The sequence below is a fragment of the Henckelia pumila genome, chromosome 4, assembly GCF_033568475.1.
Source record: "Henckelia pumila isolate YLH828 chromosome 4, ASM3356847v2, whole genome shotgun sequence".
In the NCBI taxonomy this organism is placed as follows: Eukaryota; Viridiplantae; Streptophyta; class Magnoliopsida; order Lamiales; family Gesneriaceae; genus Henckelia; species Henckelia pumila.
In genome coordinates, this window is record NC_133123.1 from 8202142 (window position 1) to 8215408 (window position 13267).

Sequence of the window (13267 nt, forward strand, 5' to 3'; positions counted from 1 at the left end):
TAAGTCTGAAGTGGGTGTATTGCAAGACGTTGTAATAACCAAAGTCTTCTAGTGAATTTCTTCCTAAGTGGAAGAAGGGGAGACGTAGAAGGATTAAGCCTTCGAACTTCCAAAAATCGTGCCTTAGTCTTTACTGCTATTTATCTTACATATTGCTCATACATTGTGTTCTAAACTTTGCATCACTAAAACCTCTGAACTATTTTCGCACTATTTAAGTTGTTCAAACCGTTTTATAAGTTGAGAAAACAGATTAAGTGAACTAAACTTCACTTGATCATTTTGAAAAGAAAGAAGAAAAGTTTCAGAGTGTATTCACCCCCCCCCCCCTCTACCCTCTGAACCGATCCCAACAAGTGGTATCAAAGCGGGTTCCTTTCTCAACTGCTGTTCTAAAGTTTTAAAATCATGACTTCTTTCAACAAAATTCCTATGTTTTCTAAAGAAGATTATGATGACTGGAAAATTCGCATGCAGACACATCTTGTAGCACAGGACGATGACATGCTATATGTCATAACAGACGGTCCCATCAAAATCATGAAGGTTAACCCAGCTCTAACCGATGGTGCAGGACAAATGATTGAGAAACCAAGAGCTGAGTGGACTACTGAGGACAAAAAGAAGGCCAATCTTGACAATGTGGCCCGGGACATCCTATACAAAACACTGGACAAGAACATGTTCAGCAAAATCAAGTCATGCTCCACAGCAAAGGAGATTTGGAAGAAGCTCACTCAGCTGTGTGAAGGAAATGACCAGACCAAGGAAAACAAGCTCACCATGGCCATTCAAAAATATGACAATGCCAAAATGAAGCCAGGGGAAACCATGGCTGAATTTGATGAACGGTTTAGTAGTATCATTTGTGACCTTATTGCTTTAGGAAAAACTTATACTAACCGTGAAATTGCTGTGAAGGTTATGAGAGCTTTGCCCAAAGAATGGGAAATCAAGACAGTGGCCATGAGGGAGTCAAAAGACTTAAGCAAGGTTGAACTGCATGATCTCTTTGCAGATCTCAAAGCCTACGAGTTTGAGCTCAACATGAGGACAGAAGATGAACCATCTAACTCTCAACCAACCAAGGCCTTAACCTCAACGATGATGCGTCCACCGGTCGAGGAAGCTCCAAAGAGATCAGCTGAGCAAATCAGCAACGAAGTCATGACACTCTTTGTCAAGAAATTTGGTAGATTTATGCGTAAAAACAATTCTAAATTTAAAAATTATCATAAATCGGACCATACAGACGATGGTCCCACTTGTTTTAACTGTGGCAAGCCAGGCCATTTCATTGCAGATTGCACCAAGCCTAAGAGCAATGATCAGAAGCAAGTCTTCGAAAGAAGAAGGGGCAAGGAGGACAAGAGGACGTTTAGAAAAGGTAGAGACCAAAGGGTTCTAGTAGCAGACGAAAGCAAAAGCAAGTGGGCTGAATCTGACTCTGACAACCCCGATACCGGAAGCTCTTCAGATGACAGCGAAGATGAAAAGGTGGAATGCCTCATGGCTGACATCGAAGAAGAAGCTGAGGAGGTATTTGACTTTGGTTCACCTGAATTTACTCACAGTGATCTAGTTACTGCTTTACACGAAATGGCTAATGAATACAAAGCATTATCCAAGGAATTCGAGGAGGTAAAGGCAGAAAGAGCTGACCTAAAAGATAAGTCAAGCGAATCAAGCTGCATGCAGCGAAAATAGCTTGATGGTCTTAAGGTCAAGCTAAGTCTGCTGGCTACTGAGAATGACACCTTGAAAATAGTGTTCCAAGCAACCTTGACTGAGAACAAAAAACTACTTGAAATAATTAAGGCTTGGAATAAATATTCTGTAACCATTGACAAGATTCAGGAAATCCAAAGACCGGCACATGACAAAACCGGTCTAGGGTTTGGAACAAATGAACAGTCTATGGAATCTTGTATTCAGTCAAGCCTGGACAAAGGCAATCTTAACAAAATAAGATTTGTCAGGTCCAGCACGATATATGAACACGATGAGTGCAGCTTTGACAAAAATCAGAAAGTATCTAACGAACGAAGCTCTAAGCATAGAGGGCTGGGATATGTGAATCCCCAGATCTCCAATCAAAGAGGAACTTGGGTCAAATCAAAACCTAATGAAAGAAGAAAGGGAAACCAATCTAATTTCAAAAGGCCATGGAATGAGTCTAACTACTCTAAGAGAAGATGGTCAAAGGAGAAGCCTTACCAGTACTTTAATTGCAGGCCAGTTCAAAAGAGGTACAGGCTAACTGATAAAGATAAAAAAGGCAAGCAGCACACAGCAACCTCACAAGCACACACATTTACTGCTTATCGACCGCACAGATTTCTGGACACACACACGGGCAAACCTGTAAGGGTGTTTCAGGTGTGGGTCCCGAAAGGGCTAATCCGACCTGGACCCTACTAGATATGGGTACCAAAAGTTCTTCACTTTTTGCAGGTACTAAAAGTCCAAACGGGCGAGAAGACCACTTCTATCAAGGACACTACCTGGTACTTAGATAGTGGTTGCTCACGGCACATGACAGGGAATCCAGAACTTCTAACAGAAGTGGTGTTGTGCAAAGGACCAAAGATCAGCTTTGGAGACAACTCCAAAGGTAAAACCGTGGGTAAGGGTAAGATTATCCATGGTAACATCATTATTAAAGATGTGTTGCTTGTTGACAAACTGTGCTGTAATTTGATAAGTATTAGTCAACTATGTGACAATGATCATTCGGTCGAGTTTCACAAACACACTTGCATCATCAAAAATGATAAAGGTGAGACTCTTATGACCGGTGTAAGAGACCTAAACACCTACAAGGTAAACTGGTCTTGCTCACATATTTCTTCACCTACTTGTCTTACTGCTCATCATGATAAACATTGGTTGTGGCATAAGAGGTTAAATCATCTAAATTTTAAGTCCATTTCTAACTTGAGGAAGCATGATTTGGTTTCTGGTCTGCCTGAAGGAGATTTTATAAAAGACAAAGTTTGTCCTACTTGTCAACTAGGAAAGCAGGTGAGAGCAACCTTTAAAAATAAAGGGTGTATGTCTTCTTCCAAATGTTTAGATTTACTTCACATGGACCTATTTGGTCCTATACCAGTAAGAAGCATAGGGGGAATGAGATATGCTCTTGTTGTTTTAGATGACTTTTCTCGATTTACCTGGGTCATCTTTCTCTCTTCAAAAGATCAAACTGCACCTCACCTGATTAAGCTTTTTAAACGCTTGCAAAATGAACAATCTACTGTGATAGATAGAATCAGGAGTGATAGAGGGACTGAGTTTTTAAACACCACTCTTATGACTTATCTAGATGATCAGGGAATCAAGCATGAGCTGTCAGCTGCTAGATCCCCACAGCAAAATGGGGTGGCTGAAAGAAGGAACCGTACTTTAAAAGAAGCAGCCAGAACTATGATTGCTGATTCAAATGTTTCTCAAAGGCTTTGGGCAGAAGCAGTTAACACAGCTTGTTATACTCAAAACAGATCTATGATTAATAAACGATTTAACAAAACTCCATATGAGATCTGGAATGGCACAAAACCTGATATTTCTTACTTCAAAATTTTTGGGTGCAAATGCTTTATCCACAACAATGGCAAAAATCATTTGACAGCCTTCGATGCCAAAGCAGACGAAGAAACTTTTATTGGTTACTCAGCCGTTAGCAGAGCTTATCGAGTGTTCAATCAAAGATCACTAACGGTCGAGGAAACCATTCACGTTTCTTCATACATAATTCATTATAAATATTAAAAAATTTAAAATAAAAATTAGACATATTTTAATAATAATATTTTAAATAACAGTAATGATTATTATTAATCCAATCTAATTTGATAAAATGGTTTAAACATGTTTATTTTTTAGTAATAATAGTAATAGTAAGACCATAATTAATGCAACAATCAATAATTAAATTAGTTTTATGAAAATTTGTGAAAATGACTTAATATCTCATTGACTTTTCGCAATTCAAATGAAACAACAATTAAGGCAAGGACAATGAGTGCACTCAAATTTGATCTGCAGAAATCGATAAGCAAACAAACACAAAATAAGATTTCGGAAGCTTACAGGAAATTAATACTTGTTTTTTAATCTAAGAACTAAATAATCCTAATCCCTCGCCGTTCCAGTTCCCAATTTGATTTCTTGAAATACGTTTTTTTAAAATAAGGAAATAAATTAATAAAAAAACACTTAGAAACTACAATAATAATTGATATTTTTTGCAAAAGCACTTAGATCTTTTTTGCAAAAGCATTTTTTTCTAGTTAAGCCTTTTGTTTTTGTTTTGTTTTTGTTTTTGTTTTTGTTTTTCCCTAGTTTCTCGGTAAATTTTAAATTTTCTAGATGGGCTTTTCCACATTTGTTATATTTTTCACGTTTGTTTGATAAATAAACCTTGCAGAGAATCATCGTGGCTCCCAAACCGGCATTCCAAAAATGATAACGATTACCGTTTTCAACCCCGCATAAAAAAAAACAACGAAACGGAATGAAAAACAGATAAAATGATCAAAAAGTATGAATGCATCAAGATTCAAACCCGAGAGGCAAAAGGAAGAAAACCAATTAAGTGGAGAGAACAAACAAGAAAGGCCTCTCTGCTAGGGATGACAATTTTCTCCGAACCCGATGGAAAACCCGATATTCGACCCGAACGGAGGAGGGTATGGAGACATTTTTTGGACTCGATTAAATAAATGGGTATGGGGATCTCGTAAATGGGGATGGAGGAGGATGTAGTGGTATCCTACCCATACCCGACCCGATACCCGATTATATATATATATATATATATATATATATATATACATACATACACATATTAATTTATATTAAATAAATGCTAATTTAATTTTTTTTTTGTTGAATTATGTTAATTGGATGAAATAATGAAAATTATTAATATAAAACTAATGCTATTTTTTAGAAGTTTTATTTTTTATATAAGTCTTTGGTTGTAAATTTTCTTCGGTGTTTTATTTTTTTATTATCTTAAAAATTTTGATATAAAAATCTAGTAAATAATTATAGTTTTATCAAATAATTAAAATTTTAAAAAAATTGTTTTTATGGAGTATATACAATAAATGGGTATATGGGTAGGGTATAGATATCCGATCATCCGACGGGTATGAGGATGAAGATGAAATTAAATATCCGATGAGTATGGGTATGGGTATGGGGATGGAGGCACGATATCCTACCCAATGTTTTTGAACCGGACCGGACCGGCCGGTTCGACCGGGAACCGGTCGGTTCTCCGGTCCGGACCAACTCCAAAAACCGGAAAACCGGTCCAACCGGTCAAAATCGGTCAAGAACCGATTATAAAAACACTGATCCTACCCATACCCGACCCATTGTCATTCCTACTCTCTGCTTTCAACAAGAAGATGAAAACAAGTAGGATATTATTCCCGAGGCGAGAGAGATATCATATAGACATACATACATATATATATATATATATATATATATATATATTATTCTATGCTACACTTGGAGTACTTTTCCCCCATGATGTGGTCAAATATCAACCATTGGATCATCAAGACATATTTCAATTTCCATAAATATATGGGTCCCACGTGATCTAATGGTATTGAAATAGGGGGAGAAGCACTCCCGATGTAGTATAGACTAACCCTATCAGTTTCATTTGAGAAGAAAATAGACGGGATGATCAGTTTGAAATTGTAATAAATGAAAAGCTTGAATAACATCAGTAACAAATTTTTAGATTGAGTGAAAGAAGTGATATATATCCATGTGGGTCTTGATTTTCTTTATGCGTGAGTTTTACATACATGGAGTTAATTCCCACAGAATCTTGATTCTTTAATTATCTAAATTTAATATATAGATTTGTTCTTATAAATTTATTATTTCATATATCAAAACTCCAATTATAGAGATTTAATTTCCAAAATTATTTATATATTTCATATAACCAATTAATATCGAGCCATGGCTTCGATAATTATCAACAATGCGATACTTTCTCAAAAATAAATGCAGATATAAATATATAGTATTTATTTCGTATGAGAAATTGTTATATATATATTCACAACAATATGTTACCTTTCGTGTTATTGTATATTTTTTCGCCTTCTTTTTCTTCCCTTTCCCTTGGCCTCTTCTTTCTTCTAGCTAGCTAGGTGGAAACAACAGAGATTTTTCAAGAATTTGACGGTTTGGATCATAATACTTCACAAGATTGGTGCGAGGAAGATGGATCAAGACAGGCGACAGTTGTCCTGCGCGCGGACACCATCACGGAGTTGCAAGATCGGAGTAATTGTAGTTTGAAGTTGTTCGATATGTTCAAAAAACCCGCGACAAATCAATCACCTTCTGCCTTTGGAGAATATGAGCATCAAGAAAATCGTAACTCATGATGGGAAAATTGGTTCGAGAATTAACTCGTGGGATCAATATTTAGAGTTCGTGCATAAAAAGACGATGCAGAGGAGATGGATGAAGACAGTACGTATTGGAGAGGCGGAGGCAGCGCCAAGGCGAGTTCGACCCGGAGGAGATCTGTGCAAGGAAGGGCTATCGGAGAACGGAGGTACGTAGCGACGACTGCCACTGGTGTACGGCTCCCACCACCAATCTCGCATGCATATCGGGCTGGTTCGTTACTGTCGAGCCTTGCAAGGTGATTTATGTATCCACTTTTTCGGAGTTGTGCACTTTACGTACGTACGTAGAGGAAGATCAAGGCAGGCCATTGGAGATAGTCGTTCCATGGACGCCATCACAGAATGACAATAGTCGTGGTAGCGATGATGGTGGAAATGAGTCACAATGTTAGAAAGGAGAAGTGTAAAGGGAAAGAAACTCATGCTAATTCAAAACTTATCATAGAATAAAATCGTTTTTCACTTTTAGATGGAAAATTACAATATGAAATTATTTTATTAAAATTGGAAAATATATATATAGCATGAAATTCCTTCTCTCTTCACTTTCTTCTCTCGATCATCTGTGACTCCGTTTCATTGTTATTCTACCTTGGCTACGGTCTTCCGTGCTGGCGGAGATGAAACGTCTTTCTCTTTTTACTTGTTTGATTTTCTCATTGTGATATATTTTGTTTCTTAAAAATAAGCATGAAATAGGTTTTAAGATTATGCTGTGCATACAATATTACGTGGGTAAATTAATTTATATTTAAATTAATTAAATAGAACACCTTTTTGTCTTTTTTTTTATGGCTTCCTTTTTGTATTATTAATGAATCAATTTAAGCATTTCAGGAAGAAAAAAAAAATTAACACAATTAAGTGATCTTTTTGGAAGCCATAAACTTTTGTCGTCAGCAAAAGGTGGGGAGCTTGGGGACTATTCTCCAGAGGATTTCAATTCACCATTTTTAACTTTCAATTTTACATGTAGGAGTCATGCACAAGCAACCGATTGAGGTATGATTTTTTTCTGAGCATAGGGTTTTTTTTTCTTCCTAAATAATTTGACAAACTTGTTGGTTTCCTGAATTGTGCTTTTTATGGGGCCATGAAATGAAGCATGATTTCTAGGAATTTTCTTGTTATTGTTCTCTAGAACTGGTCTTGCGACGATTCTCGATCTGGGCATTCAAAATTTTTGTTTGAATTTTCACGGATTTTGAGGTTTTTCCATTGATTTCATTGATCTGATTGAATTGGGGTTGCTTCATTGCTTGCATCGAATTGAATTTGATTAAATCGAATTGATTCTTGTTTTACTGGTTTTGTTTTTGGTTATGAAATGTGTTTTAGATTGGGTTATATATTTCCTTTGATTTTCTTGTGTAAAGTTTATCATTTTGGTTTTTGAAAAATCTATGGTATTTTGATGACATGATTCTGGGATAGCCCCCGATAGACGAGCGGTGCCAATCTTCATCAGATTGGGGGAATAATCAAATTTTATGTTTATAGTTTCCTAAATTGTATGTCTAGTCTGAAAAATGTCTTAGATTGAGCTGTGCAATTTTTTAAACAAAGAATTCAGGGATTTTGGGGTTTTTTTGTTGATTCTTTGATATGATTGAATCGAATTGATTGTTCTTTTACAGGTTTTGTTTTTGCTTGTGAAAATGTGTTTAGATTGGGTTATATATTTCCTTTGATTTTCTTGTGTTCAATTTATCATTTTGGTTTTTGAAAAATCTGTGGTATTTTGATGACATGATTCTGGGATAGCCCCCGATAGACGAGCGGTGCCGATCTTCATCAAATTGGGGGAATAATCAAATTTTATGTTTATAGTTTCCTAAATTGTAAGTCTAGTATAAAAAATGCATTAAGTTGCCCTTGGAATAAATTCCTGAGTCTGCCTCTTAAAGAATGGTTTGTTTGAAATATTCGGATCTTGGGAAAAAATGCTGTCTTGTTGATTCTAATGGATGAAATGTAAGTTTATATAAGATGGTTTTCGAAAGAATGATGAAATTTAAAGTTGGAATAGGGCAGAGTCTGGTACTGGAACTTTATAGAGAAGTCACATGCAACATTTCTGTCTTGGAAATTTTTCTCAGAGCCATGTGCAACTGATTTTCTTTGGGTTTCAGCTGATAAAATGATCTCGTGGCTCGATTCCTGCAGGATTCTTAGGCCTTGTTATAGTTTGAAGAATGCCTTCTTCAAACAACCATGGCTCCCCTATGCCTTTTGCCTGATTTCGTAGTCCAATTTTGACTATTGGAAGTGATCTGGTTCATTCGGAAATGAACCATGATTCACGTACTCAAAATCTTGATGCATTTCAAAGGCAAGTTTTTACCTGGTTTCACGACATTTCAATGGTTGATGCTAATGAACGTCTTTCCATTTCATGGATATGCAAGTTTTTAGACGCCTTTTCTAGCTGCCTCGATCATTTTATGAACAATAGAGGGCATCTCTTAAAGCCACCAGCAGATAGGCTTGCTACCGAATTCTTTGACAGGGCGATCAAAGCACTCGATATTTTCAATGCAACTCATGACCGTATTGAGAAGATTCGAATATAGCAGAAACATTTGGACTTTGGAGATCGTTTTGAATATATATATAAGTATATACCAAACGACGAAGGTGGACGACAGCGGCGAGAGGTGGTGGAAGGCGGCAGGTGTACGGCGAATGGCGGTGGGGGCAGGCGGCAGAAGCGGCCGGCGAGACCCAACACACTACAATCACATTTTTAGACCAAATCTTTCAATAAACACTAAATATATACATATATCATACACATATATCTACCTGCGTTACATACATGTTTATAATTGCAAATATTTATATAACAATATATATAAGTACATATATATGCTTGCATACCAGCTGAGCGACGTGCGGCGGGAGGCGGCAACATCGTTACAAACCACGAATCCTACAAAATAAATATAAAAATGTTATTCAAAAGGTAAATAGAAAAAAACACTAGATTCAATCATTCAAAGCCTAAAACACATGAACAATTACCTGGGAGTTAAAAATCGAAAGTGCTCTGCGTGGCGGCTAGGGTTAAATGAAAAAGTGGTATTTATATTCAACAATAGCGACGGCTTTATAAAAATGTCGATGGTTACGATGATTTATTTAAAATTCGTCGCTAATTGAGATTGTTTTATAAATCGTCACTAATTAGCGACAACTACAACAAATCGTCGTTATTACCGACAACTATTTTAAATCGTCGCAAATTGCGACGATTTGCAACTAATTTGTTGCATATTGGGACTGTCTAATGCTTAACAGTCTATAATATTACGTAATTTAATTGTTGCTAATAGCGACATTGTTCTGTCGCAATTAGAAACAACTATTAAAAATCGTCGCTAATTGCGACTATTTGGAACTCATTTGTCGCATAATTGTGACTGCCTAAAGATTAATCTTCACTAATATTACCGAATACTTAACTTATTTGTCTCTAAATTTATCGACTATTTTCCACCCGGCTTTTCGTTTAAAATGATGAGATCGTCGGTGTGTAGGATAAGTATGTCGGGGCATTACCCGATCTATCGGCATGTCTTCCATAACTCATTTTGGATTCGGATCCGTAACCCGAATTCTCCAACGTGATTTAGAAGCTTCCATGAAATCACCCTTCATATCATAGAGCCATAGACATACGCGTCACCTCTTGCACCGCTGCACACCATCACCACCACCGACGGTAAAAACGGTGAAAGCGAAAAAAAACATCCGCAGGATGTGGGGTTATTTAGCATTAATGACAACAATAGTCGAGGAACCTGTCGTCGGATACGATCTTTTCTCACCTAGAATTGCCTGAAATTCTTTCACGGTAATTCACGCGATCCAGAATTGGAGAGAATTTCATGATGACATAGAGAGAATTGGAGAGAATTTGAGGAGTAAACAAGCAAAGGGAACGAGTTGGGAATTAGGGTAGAATATAGTGGAATTGGACTTTTAATTCGGGCAAATATTATCACGTCAGCTCTCGTGATAATTCTTTTAATGAGGATAATTCATTAAAATATTCCTCTAGTTTCAAACGAGTCTCAATTATGTCCTTAATGTTTTTTCGAGACGATTTATATCCCTCGTGTTTTGAATTGTGTCCCAAATCTGTCCCCACCGTCAAGTCTTTTGTTAGTGGTTGACAGAATTATCACGAGACTTGACGGCAAGGATAAATTTGAGACAAAATGCAAAACATTTGGGATATAAATTAGGGGTGAGCAAAATATCGGTCAAACCGAGAAAATCGATAAAACCAAAAAAAATTAGAAATTCGGTTCGGTTTGTTCGGTTGATCGGTTAATTTTTTTTAAAATATCGGTTAAATCGGTTTAATCGATACTATTTCGGTTTTTATAAAAAATTATCGGTTAAACCGAAATTCATTTATATAATTAAAAAATTTTGGGCTTTGTCAAAAAATAAATATTGTGCCTAAACTGTTAACTATAATTATTTATTTATTTTTGAGTTTTAACTACATATATCTAACTATGTTTTAAGTCTAACCCACCCAACAAAAAAACATCTCATACTTTCAAAATATAGAACCTAAAATTTATTTATTTTTTTTAAGAAAATAAGAAAACTTAAAAATTTTAAAAAAACAAATAAAAATCGGTTAGTTCGGTTGAAAACCAAAATAACCGTTTTTTATCGGTTCGATTTAGTCGGTTTTATATACAAATTCGGTCGGTTCGGTTTGTTAGAAAAAAATTCGGTCGGTTTGATTTTTACAAATATCGTCTCGGTCGGTTCGGTTTTGACCGATTGCACACCCCAAATATAAATGACCCTAGAAAAATATTAAAGACATAATTAGGACTCGGTTAAAACTAGAGGGATATTTTAATGAATTATCTCATTACCACGGAGTTAAAAATCGAAAGTGCATTGCGTGGCGGCTAGGGTTAAATGAAAAAATGGTACTTATATTCAACAATAACGACGGTTTTTATAAAAACGTCGTTAGTTGCGACGATTTATTTAAAATTCGTCGTTAATTGCAACTGTTTTGTAAACTGTCGCTATTACTGATAACTACAATAAATCGTCACTATTATTGACAACTATTTTAAATCGTCGCAAATTGAGACAATTTGCAACTAATTCGTCGCAAATTGCGACTGTCTAATGCTTAACCGTCTATAATATTACGTAATTTAATTGTTGCTAATAGCGACATTGTTTTGTTAAACCGTCGCTATTAGCAACAACTATTAAAAATCGTCGCTAATTGCGGCTATTTGGAACTTATTCGTCGCAAATTGCGACTTCCTAAAGATTAACCGTCTCTAATATTTCCGACTACTTAATTTATTAGTCTCTAAATTTACCGACTATTTTCCATATGTGTCGTTATATACAGTAGTCGCTAAAGAGATTATGTCAGATACCAACCGTTTCGACGACGGTTTCAATCGTTTGAATTCCATCTCTAATAGCTACAGAATTCATTTACAATAATCGTCGCATTCAATTTTTGCGACGATTAATTTCGTTAGTTGCAAATTTAACGACAAAAACTTGGAAAAGTGTCGCTAATTTTGACGACAAATGCTTTTATTTCGTCTCTAAATTCATCGTATTTCGTGCCAGCGATAATTTTTGATAAACCGTCGCTAATTGTAGGAACTAAATTTAAATTTTAGTTGCTACTCAGTGTGTTTTCTTGTTGTGACTTGTGATTATGATCGAAATCGTAAAATTGTTGAAAATTTTTTGTTGTTTCCGCCCGGAAGAAACAAGGGGCGAAGGAAAAGAGAAGAAAGATGGCGAAAAATGCAATAACAAAAAAGGTGTCCTTGAAACATATTGTTGTGAATACTGAATCTATCACTGTTAAATTGTTATATTTATATATATATATATATATATTCTTTAATGGCGCCCAACATTATATGCCCACTTCATGCCCACCATGTACAAGTTAACTTATCTATTGTACCGGTCAACTCATCTATTGTACATGGTGGGCATAAAGTGAGCATATAGTGTTGGGCACCATAAAAAAACTTTATATATATATATATATATATATATAACAATTTAACATACGAAATAGATAGTTATCGACGTAATAGATGTCTAGATATTTGTTATATGAAATATATATATAAATACTTTTGGAAATCTCTATTTCGAGTTTTGATATATGAAATAATAATTTTATAAAATCTTTCAATAAATCTCTATATCAATGTACGTAAAACTGATGCACACAATCAATCACTAAATTATTAATTAACAATGTATATCTAAGAATATCCCAAATAAATAAAGAAAATCAAGACCCATTTCACTAAATCTGAAAATTGAAACAATTAATAAAACCGAATCTTGAAAAGAACAATGGAACATCAAATGCCACAAGTGTTGTTACAGATTTTTTTCAAGCTTTTGACGCCAATAATTCGTCAATTTTAACTTGGGCTCTACAATATCACTTGGATCTTGAGTAGATTAAAAAAAACAAATCGATGAAATATTCTTTATCTTTTATAGTAACAATAATTTTTAAAATATATCATCTACAGTACACAATTTATCCTCCCAAAGACAATTATCATATATTCAAATTTCAAACTGACAGTTGACCGTATAGGTCTAGCTTTCTCTCAGATTATATATCAATTTTTAAAAAAAATTAAAATACATCACTTGAGATATTTTATAATTTAAAAGGTAAATTCTAATTATAAATATTGCAACTTTGTTTTTTAGCCAACAAGAAGTTGACTCTCTCTTATTAGTCTCTTTCGACATATAAATATATA

At 35.2% G+C, this 13267-nt stretch overlaps 1 long non-coding RNA gene across 1 annotated transcript; it reads left to right on the top strand.

Annotated features, from left to right (window-relative positions):
- The first annotated feature begins 7160 nt into the window (after nucleotides 1–7160).
- On the top strand, nucleotides 7161–9306 carry LOC140867143 (uncharacterized). Its single transcript, XR_012145056.1, has 2 exons — nucleotides 7161–7457; nucleotides 8622–9306. It is a non-coding gene; the product is annotated as an uncharacterized lncRNA (long non-coding RNA).
- Nucleotides 9307–13267: the final 3961 nt, after the last annotated feature.